A 7,930-nucleotide genomic window follows, 5' to 3' on the forward strand; every position below is an offset into this window, starting at 1 on the left:
ATAGATAGATAGATAGATAGATAGACAGACAGACTCCTGCCTGCACAAGAACAAAGAAGCATTCTGCATGAGAAAGAGAATAAATGTGCATACTGAATATGCTTGAACATGAGTAGTGCAGCACAGCTCAGCTCAGCTCTTCTTCTTCAGCTCCTGCCCCGTCCCTCAGGACACACACACACACACACACACACACACACACACACACACACACACACACACACACACACACACACACATCATTAGGGTTCAAACACAATCAATATGTATTACACGGATTCTAATTAACCCAAGAAAGTGAAGTGCATGATTAAGGGGACACAATTAGCGTTGGCCATCCCTAAAGTCTGTGACACACACAGAATATGATGAGGATGATGCGGCACATGATGGTTAAGATGACACCAGGTGTGGGTTGAAAAACCGTCTAGCAGAAAGGGAGTCACATTTGCATCATAAAAGGGCCTCAGCACCACACATGAAAGGAGCCTTCTACAGTTTGTCAACATTATCTCTGCCCATCATATCGCCAGCACCATCACCAGAATTATCTCTGCCCATCATATCGCCTTGTCAGATGTAAGTCACTTTGAATGAAGTGTCTCCTAAATGGCCATAACCAAGAAAGTGGGGGTATTTCTGATATACCGGTAGGCCTAACCTATCACAAGTATGTCTTGTGTATGTATGTATGAACAAGTATGAACAAAGTGAACCTGTACAAATAAAAGCACATCAGGCAATCAAACAAATATAACGGGTAATGTGCAAAGTGTTAGCTTATTTTAAACCCTTAATGTAGAATACCATCCTATTGAATACTAGAATACCATACTATTGCACTAATTCTATACTTATTCTTATATCACCATAACAATGTGAGGAGCACAGTACTGCCAGACCACATTCATTGTTGTCTGGAAGCACTCAATTCTGTTGGTTTGATGAGTATATATATTTGCATATATATAAGACTGGATTAAGTCCTCATGAACATTGACAGTAGTGCAGCGTTAGATAATAGAGGACACGTATAAATCAAGCTCACTATGCCAAGTAAGGAGATGAGCATCCTGTCCCTTGAAAAAGTCCTGTGTGACATTCTGCTAAGTTTTCCATGACCTCATCCACATAGTGTACCTTCTTACAAAATAGATCCAAATGCAGCATTCGCCTGTAACATCTCAGGCAGGAGGCATGTTTTGGCTGTCAGTTTTTAAATGGATGTACTTGCGCTTTGTATTTAACTGAAATACTCCAGCATTCACTAACAACACTGAGAAGAAACAACTATACTACCTATTAGTTCTGATCATTAATTTGTTCATAAAAATATTTTGTTATGCTGGAACAACTCTCTCGCTCAAAGTGAACCTGATTGCACTTTTGAGTTCTCCTGGGTCAAAGCTATTACATTACTGAATAAAAATTCACCACTGAATTTTAATCAATTAAAACAACAGATAGGCTAATATAGAACCCATTCACATGTTTCATGATTACTCCTATCTGACAGGCTTGACTTGAACTTAATCATTTTGATTAGTGCATTAAAATTGTGGCAGTGCAGCAAACTATTCATGAAGCCATTACTAACCACAACAACTTGAACAGTTTTTTAAAAACCTTTCATCAACGGAGTTCTATTCCTTAAATGCCAGTTTTTGGAATTACTCACCGTCTCCATAACCCAGAAACTGGCAGGGAAAAGTGCTGCCATTTTTTCCCACGGTGTCCTATGGGAGTGTGACCAGTCTATTTTCTCTACTGCTCTGGTAAATACCTCTCATGTCTTGTTTCCTTCCCCCTGGGCATTGTGCATGTGGATTTGTTTCCAAACTGGCAAAAATAATGACTGACAAGATTATGATACATGATTTCATCCAAATAGTAGGCTATTTCACAATTGTCATTAAGCAATTCATGCCTTTAAGACACTCAGCCCATGATGCAAATGAGGTTTTGTAGGTTGTAGGTTCATTATGTATATGTGGAAAGATGACTGTCAAAAGCATATTATTATGATAGAGATATGGATAAGGAGTGAAATCTGTTTTCACTGGATGGATTCCCTTTAAAAAGCAAACACACCTTTAAGTTTCTTCATAGGTCTCTTCTCTTTTATACTCCAACAGTGATGCTTTTACCTTGGTTCATCTATTCTAATTTTGTGGCTAATCTCTCTCACCTTATATTTATCGCTGCTCTCAGGAGCTGCATGATTAGCCCAGCTGTTCAAAGGTCAGCCTGTGTGTCTATACAGGGATGCAGCGCTTCCATGTCCTCATTCTTCCCTCTCTTCTTTCCTTTATCTCCTTCTTGTTTGACACCTCAGATTAAACACTCCGCAGGCACACAGTATGAATCTCAGTGACTGATGCTGAGCTGCGTGGTGGTACTCTCACATTCTCACATCGCCCGAGTGAGTGACACCTTGGGAACAGGTGTAGATTTCCTGGGTGGTCTGGAGGTTTTGCCTCACTATTAAAACCCTCTGTCTTTATAAAAAACTGGAAGCGAGTGTAGAGCTTTTGAGGCAATTTAAGTGCTTAATTATTAAGACTTTATTTAGACTTAGACATGTTTTCTTTTTTCTTTAGTTTTTTTACTATTTATGGAGCCTGCAATAATTTCACAGGGAGTTTGCCATACTTAGTTTGATTGGACAAAACATTCAGAAAAGTTACTCATCATGTTTATTACATTATTATTATTATTATTAAAAATGTATTTTCTGTCTGAGTCATATGTTCTTCAGTCCTCAGCTACTCAAACCTTTTGAATGAGAACCACCACAGAATGAGAACCACTACATCAAAAATGCAGTAAATGAGAACATTAGTACTGAACCGTTTTTAGCCACTGTCCTCAGCCTCCTTTATGATATAAATCTCTGATGACAAATCATAATTGGCTTAATGGATTAGGAAAGGACGTCATCTCCAAAACATGTGTGGTTTAGAATTGATTTTCTCTAGCTTGGACAATGTGTGATAGATTTTCGTAGAAATGAATTGAAGTATGCATGACTTGTGATGACTTGTTAAACTCAATAACATTAGATGATTAGATTTCCTGTTGTCACTAATGGTGTCTTAGAAAAAAAACAACACCAGTTAGACCTTCTAGTCTAGAACTATATAATGTTGAAGGGTTGAAGGGTTGAAGCACCCGGTCAACCGTACATACATAAAAGACCTCTGTACATTGCTAAACACTGGGTTTACACTCTTCCCTGCGAGGACAGAAGAAGAGCACTGCCAATGACATCATTTCTTTTTACTTTCTCCCAGTTCACCTAATCCTCTCACCAGCTCACCTTGAGCCAGGAAACTCACATCTAAGCTGGGTCAATGGAAAATAATTCCCCCAGTAGTGGAAATCCATAAATAACACAAAGTAAGATGGTCATTAACCTTCCCTGAACACTTTCATTACTACTACCCCTCTGCTTTCCTCAAACAAAAGAACAATCTGTCTTCATACCAAGACAATTTCTTCAGTGTTATTATTCATTACACAGTAGATACAAAGTTGCTGTTATTTCCATTACAAATATGTAACACCCCTTTCACAAGTTCACTCATAAGAATGCTTGACATAGAGTGCTTACTATAAGGGCTTATGTTGTTATCATAATCGTTGGAATTGTAACTAGATGTACCGCAGAGCGGTACAAAATATGACCGCCGTCATGTTTTCCACAAAAATAAGTCACGCTGAAAGGCATATGTGATTCTAACTGTCTCACTGCATTGCATTATGCACACTCAATTCTCACTGGTATCTGCTAGACAACAAGTACCAAAACATGATTAGTTCATAGATTTCACATGTAAAATACATTTTATACAACCCCACCCCCATCTTGCCTGTTCATAATTCTGAGAAATTCTTGAATTGTGTGCATGTGTGCATGTACATGTTTATGTTTATGTGTGTGTGGGTGTATGGGTGGGTGTGTGTGCGTGCATGTGCATGTGCTTGTGTGTTTGCCTGTTTATGTGCCTGTGTGTGTGCATGTGCATGCATGCATATATATGTCTACTGTGTGAGTATGTGTCATACGTAGGATTACTGTGAATGTATGTGTGTGCGTGTGTATCTGTTTATGCACATGTGTGCATATGGAATGGGTTTACATGACCCCTGGAGGCAAACATACGCAAAAAATTGGTCATCCTAGGCCCAACGGTTCTCAAGATATTCACAGAAAACTGTGTCTGCCCTACCCTCCTTTCGGGGTCCAGTCCAGCTGGGGGCTACAGATCAAAGCAAAGCGATGGTTCCATGCTATCCATGTGGGGTTACATGCCCACCAAGTTTTAAGTATACCCGGTCTTTCAGTGTCGGGGAATCCTTGTTGGTGTCACGGTCACTAAATGTACACATAAATTATTTTATTGTAAGGTCCCCCATGAACGAAAGTCCACAAAACTTGGCATGCATTCGGAGGGTGTCATAATGATCCTACACTTTCAATTTTGTGCAGTTTTGACCATGTCAGCCAGAGATATTGTGATGAAAACTCCTAATGTTTTGCTTTTTAATTTTTAACTAGGTGACGCTATACATGACATGCCCCCTTAAGACCAACATACAAAAAAAGGTGGACCTCCTAGGCCCTACGGTTCTCGAGATATTCACAGAAAACTGTCTCCGGCCACCTACAGGCCAGTTGGTGTATAGTAACATAAATTAATTTATTGTGTGGCCCCCCATGAACGGAATTCCACGAAACTTGGCGTGCATTCAGAAGGTGTCATAATGATCCTACACTTCCAATTTCGTGAAGTTTTGACTATGTTAGGTCACAGATACCTGCGATTACAACACCTCATTTTTACTTTTTTGTGTTTAACTAGGTGGCGCTATACATGAATGAGTGGTTATGGAATGGGTTGACATGGCCCTTTGAGGTCAACATACAAAAAAAAATGGTCCTCCTAAACCCTACGGTTCTCGAGATATTCACAGAAAACGGTGTCTGCCCTACCCTCCTTTCGGGGGGTCCAGTCCAGCAGGGGGGCTACAGATCAAAACAAAAACAGGAGGTTCCATGCTATCCATGTGGGGTTACATGCCCACCAAGTTTCGTGTACCCGGTCTTACAGTGTCCGGGAATCCTTGACGGAAATGTGGACATGCTAAAAAAAAAAAAAAAAAAAAGAAAAAAAAATTCTGACTAAACCTATATGACCGCCGCTTCGCTGCGCAGCGGTCATAATAATTGACGATTCATTGATTAATTTGACACATCCCCAGAACCTAGTTGAATTCCTTCTATTACAGCTCTTTGTACACAATTCCTTTAGAATTTGTCCGAAACTCCCACCTGTAATTGCCTGCTGGGAGCATGCACGAAGGATAATGACTGACATACCACCTAGGTGACTGAGAAATGGACCTGCAAGAGAGATCTAAAAGGCAGCACATCAAGTACATTCCTCCAACCACATGTGGAATGATGGTAGGAGAGTCGCTCAGAAAACACATGTTATAGTGATACATGTTTCATTCTGTTTCATTGTTACAGTGATAAATGTCAATGTTATACGATAGATCACTGTGCAGAGATTGGTTGACATTGTTAAAGAGAGCCTGTAACCAACTGATAACGCCATGGCAGGTGCATACCCTTGAGTAAAGATCACATTTTCTGTTTCCTTTCTGGACTAAAAAAAATTAAAAAAATGATATGGCATGCACTTGTGACACGCACATTTCCATTTGTCAGACAATCCTGAAAATACCCCCCACAGTATTGGCTGTCTTCCCCAGCTACATTGGTCTTACCTCTCCGCTATATGTTGTTGAATGAAGGGGGAAGACAGTGTCCTGTTGCTTTTCAGCAGTGCACAGCCGTTCACAATGTGGCTGTGCAAGGCTCAGAGGAAGCGGAGCTGACAAAGAGATGGTGTTCAGAGGCACTGTGTGTGCTCCACTAGTTCAGCCTCTCTCATGTGTCATCTCAAACACAAAGTGGGCTTGCAGTCAACAAGTGGATGCTCTCCCCCATTTTCCCTGTATCTCTCTCTCTCTCACACACACACACACACATACACACAACAAATGTACCACAGTTCTTTGGGTACTGTTTGAGATTGTGAAAACGTTTTTGGATTCAATTTGTTTAGCCTGGACCAACAGCTGATTCATTGCATACTGCTCTCAGAGACAGACAAACAAAAGTGTTAAGACACAAATAGGCTAGCTAAATGCAGCTTCAGTTCTTCTGTGCGAAAAGGTCCCAGTCATATGGTTACAGTAACGGCATGTGAGAAAGCACACGGTGAACACAGAAAGGCCTTCTTGTCACCATTTCAGAAAAATGAAGGTCCTTTTGGTTGTGTGAAAAGAAACACTGTCACTGAAGGCCATACTCGTAGTCAGTCACCTTTCCATTTTTATCTTGCCTTTTCTGCCTGATTTTGTTACTTTTGCTCTCTAAGATTGCCCATCCACTAATTCATAGCAACACAGGATCCATTGCTTGCCCTCAGCAACTTGTTTGAGCAGGAGTGCTGAGGGTGGGGGTGGGAATGTATATATAATATTTTCATGATTGGCAGGGTCTAAATATTTTTTTTCATAGGGCCTAAAATTGCACCCCAGCATTGGTCAGGAGGATTGACAAGGATGTGGACAAAATTAGTTTACCATTTGAGTGGAGCCATGGCCAATGCGCAGTTCTAGAAAATGTGTCAGGAAAATGTATTTCTGCATCTATGGATATTCAGACATTTTAACCTTTTTTCTCATAGTCCTTTCCTCATGAAACTGCTTCAGATGAAGTGCTCTGGTTTGAAGTCTTCAAATGCAATTCGTAGGCCTAATGAAGTACCTGTACTTCATTGCTGTACTTCACTCTGTAGAGTGAAACGCATACTGATTAGAAGCCTAACTGTGTGAACGTGAAAAATAATTCCCCAGCCTTAACACATAAGCCCATGTGTTGCAACAGGAGTAGCATGTAATCAGCTGAAATTATATCAGTTTATCTATATTATTTAGATTAGATAATATTATTAGATTAGATTAGAATTTTATACATAATGTAGCTACTTTTGTTGATATACTACATTTCTCAGCCTACTCTGTTCCTTGAACGTCGTGTAGACCTACCTACCGCGCGAGTCCGTGGTTAACCCGAGCTTCTCACGAGGCTGCTGTGACGGCAGCGTGGTTTTAGCGCCTCCTATTGGTCGCCTATTTACCGATCCAGTGCCATGCAGTTGCAGAACTGTAATTGCAGAAACTGCAGTTCTGATATTTCAGTGTCAATACTGTCTTCATAATAGTGCAATACTAAATTTCAACTTTTAAATTCATCAGTCAAAGTGTTTAAAAACAAATTGCTATGACATTCCAAGACAGAACGGCAGTAGGCCTATTGCAGTCTCAATGAATGGCAACATTCTTGCAACATTTATTCAATGCATGGAAATTAACTTTCTTAGGCTACACCACTCTTATGTCAAGATAAGTATTTCAGAACCACACTGTAGCCTAACTTGAACAAATAGCCTAGAGCTGGTAGGCTATAGACATTACCTGAATGCCATCTATGAAACATAGCCTAGCCTAGGTGTTTGTTTATGAAGATTAATGCAACCATATGCCATGCAACAGCTAAGATTCAACTGGACAAAAATGGACCTGAGAGCACTAGGCCTAAATGCAGAGCTCCATTTTTTTTCAGGCTTGCTTTACTTTGACCCAAATCACCACTGATGAATTAGAAGTTAAACCTGGTATTAAGGACCATAAGAAGGACCTTAGGCTTGAGTAATGATGATTGTCCAACCATTTTGGAAATGGCTATATGTAAAAAAAAAAATAGATTGTCCGATCATTATTTACAAGAATACATTTCCCTTGTGTTACTTTTGTGTTAAAATTGTCAATGGCTCTGGATATTTGAGGTTAA

This window comes from Alosa alosa, chromosome 18, assembly GCF_017589495.1.
Source record: "Alosa alosa isolate M-15738 ecotype Scorff River chromosome 18, AALO_Geno_1.1, whole genome shotgun sequence".
Taxonomy (NCBI): Eukaryota; Metazoa; Chordata; class Actinopteri; order Clupeiformes; family Clupeidae; genus Alosa; species Alosa alosa.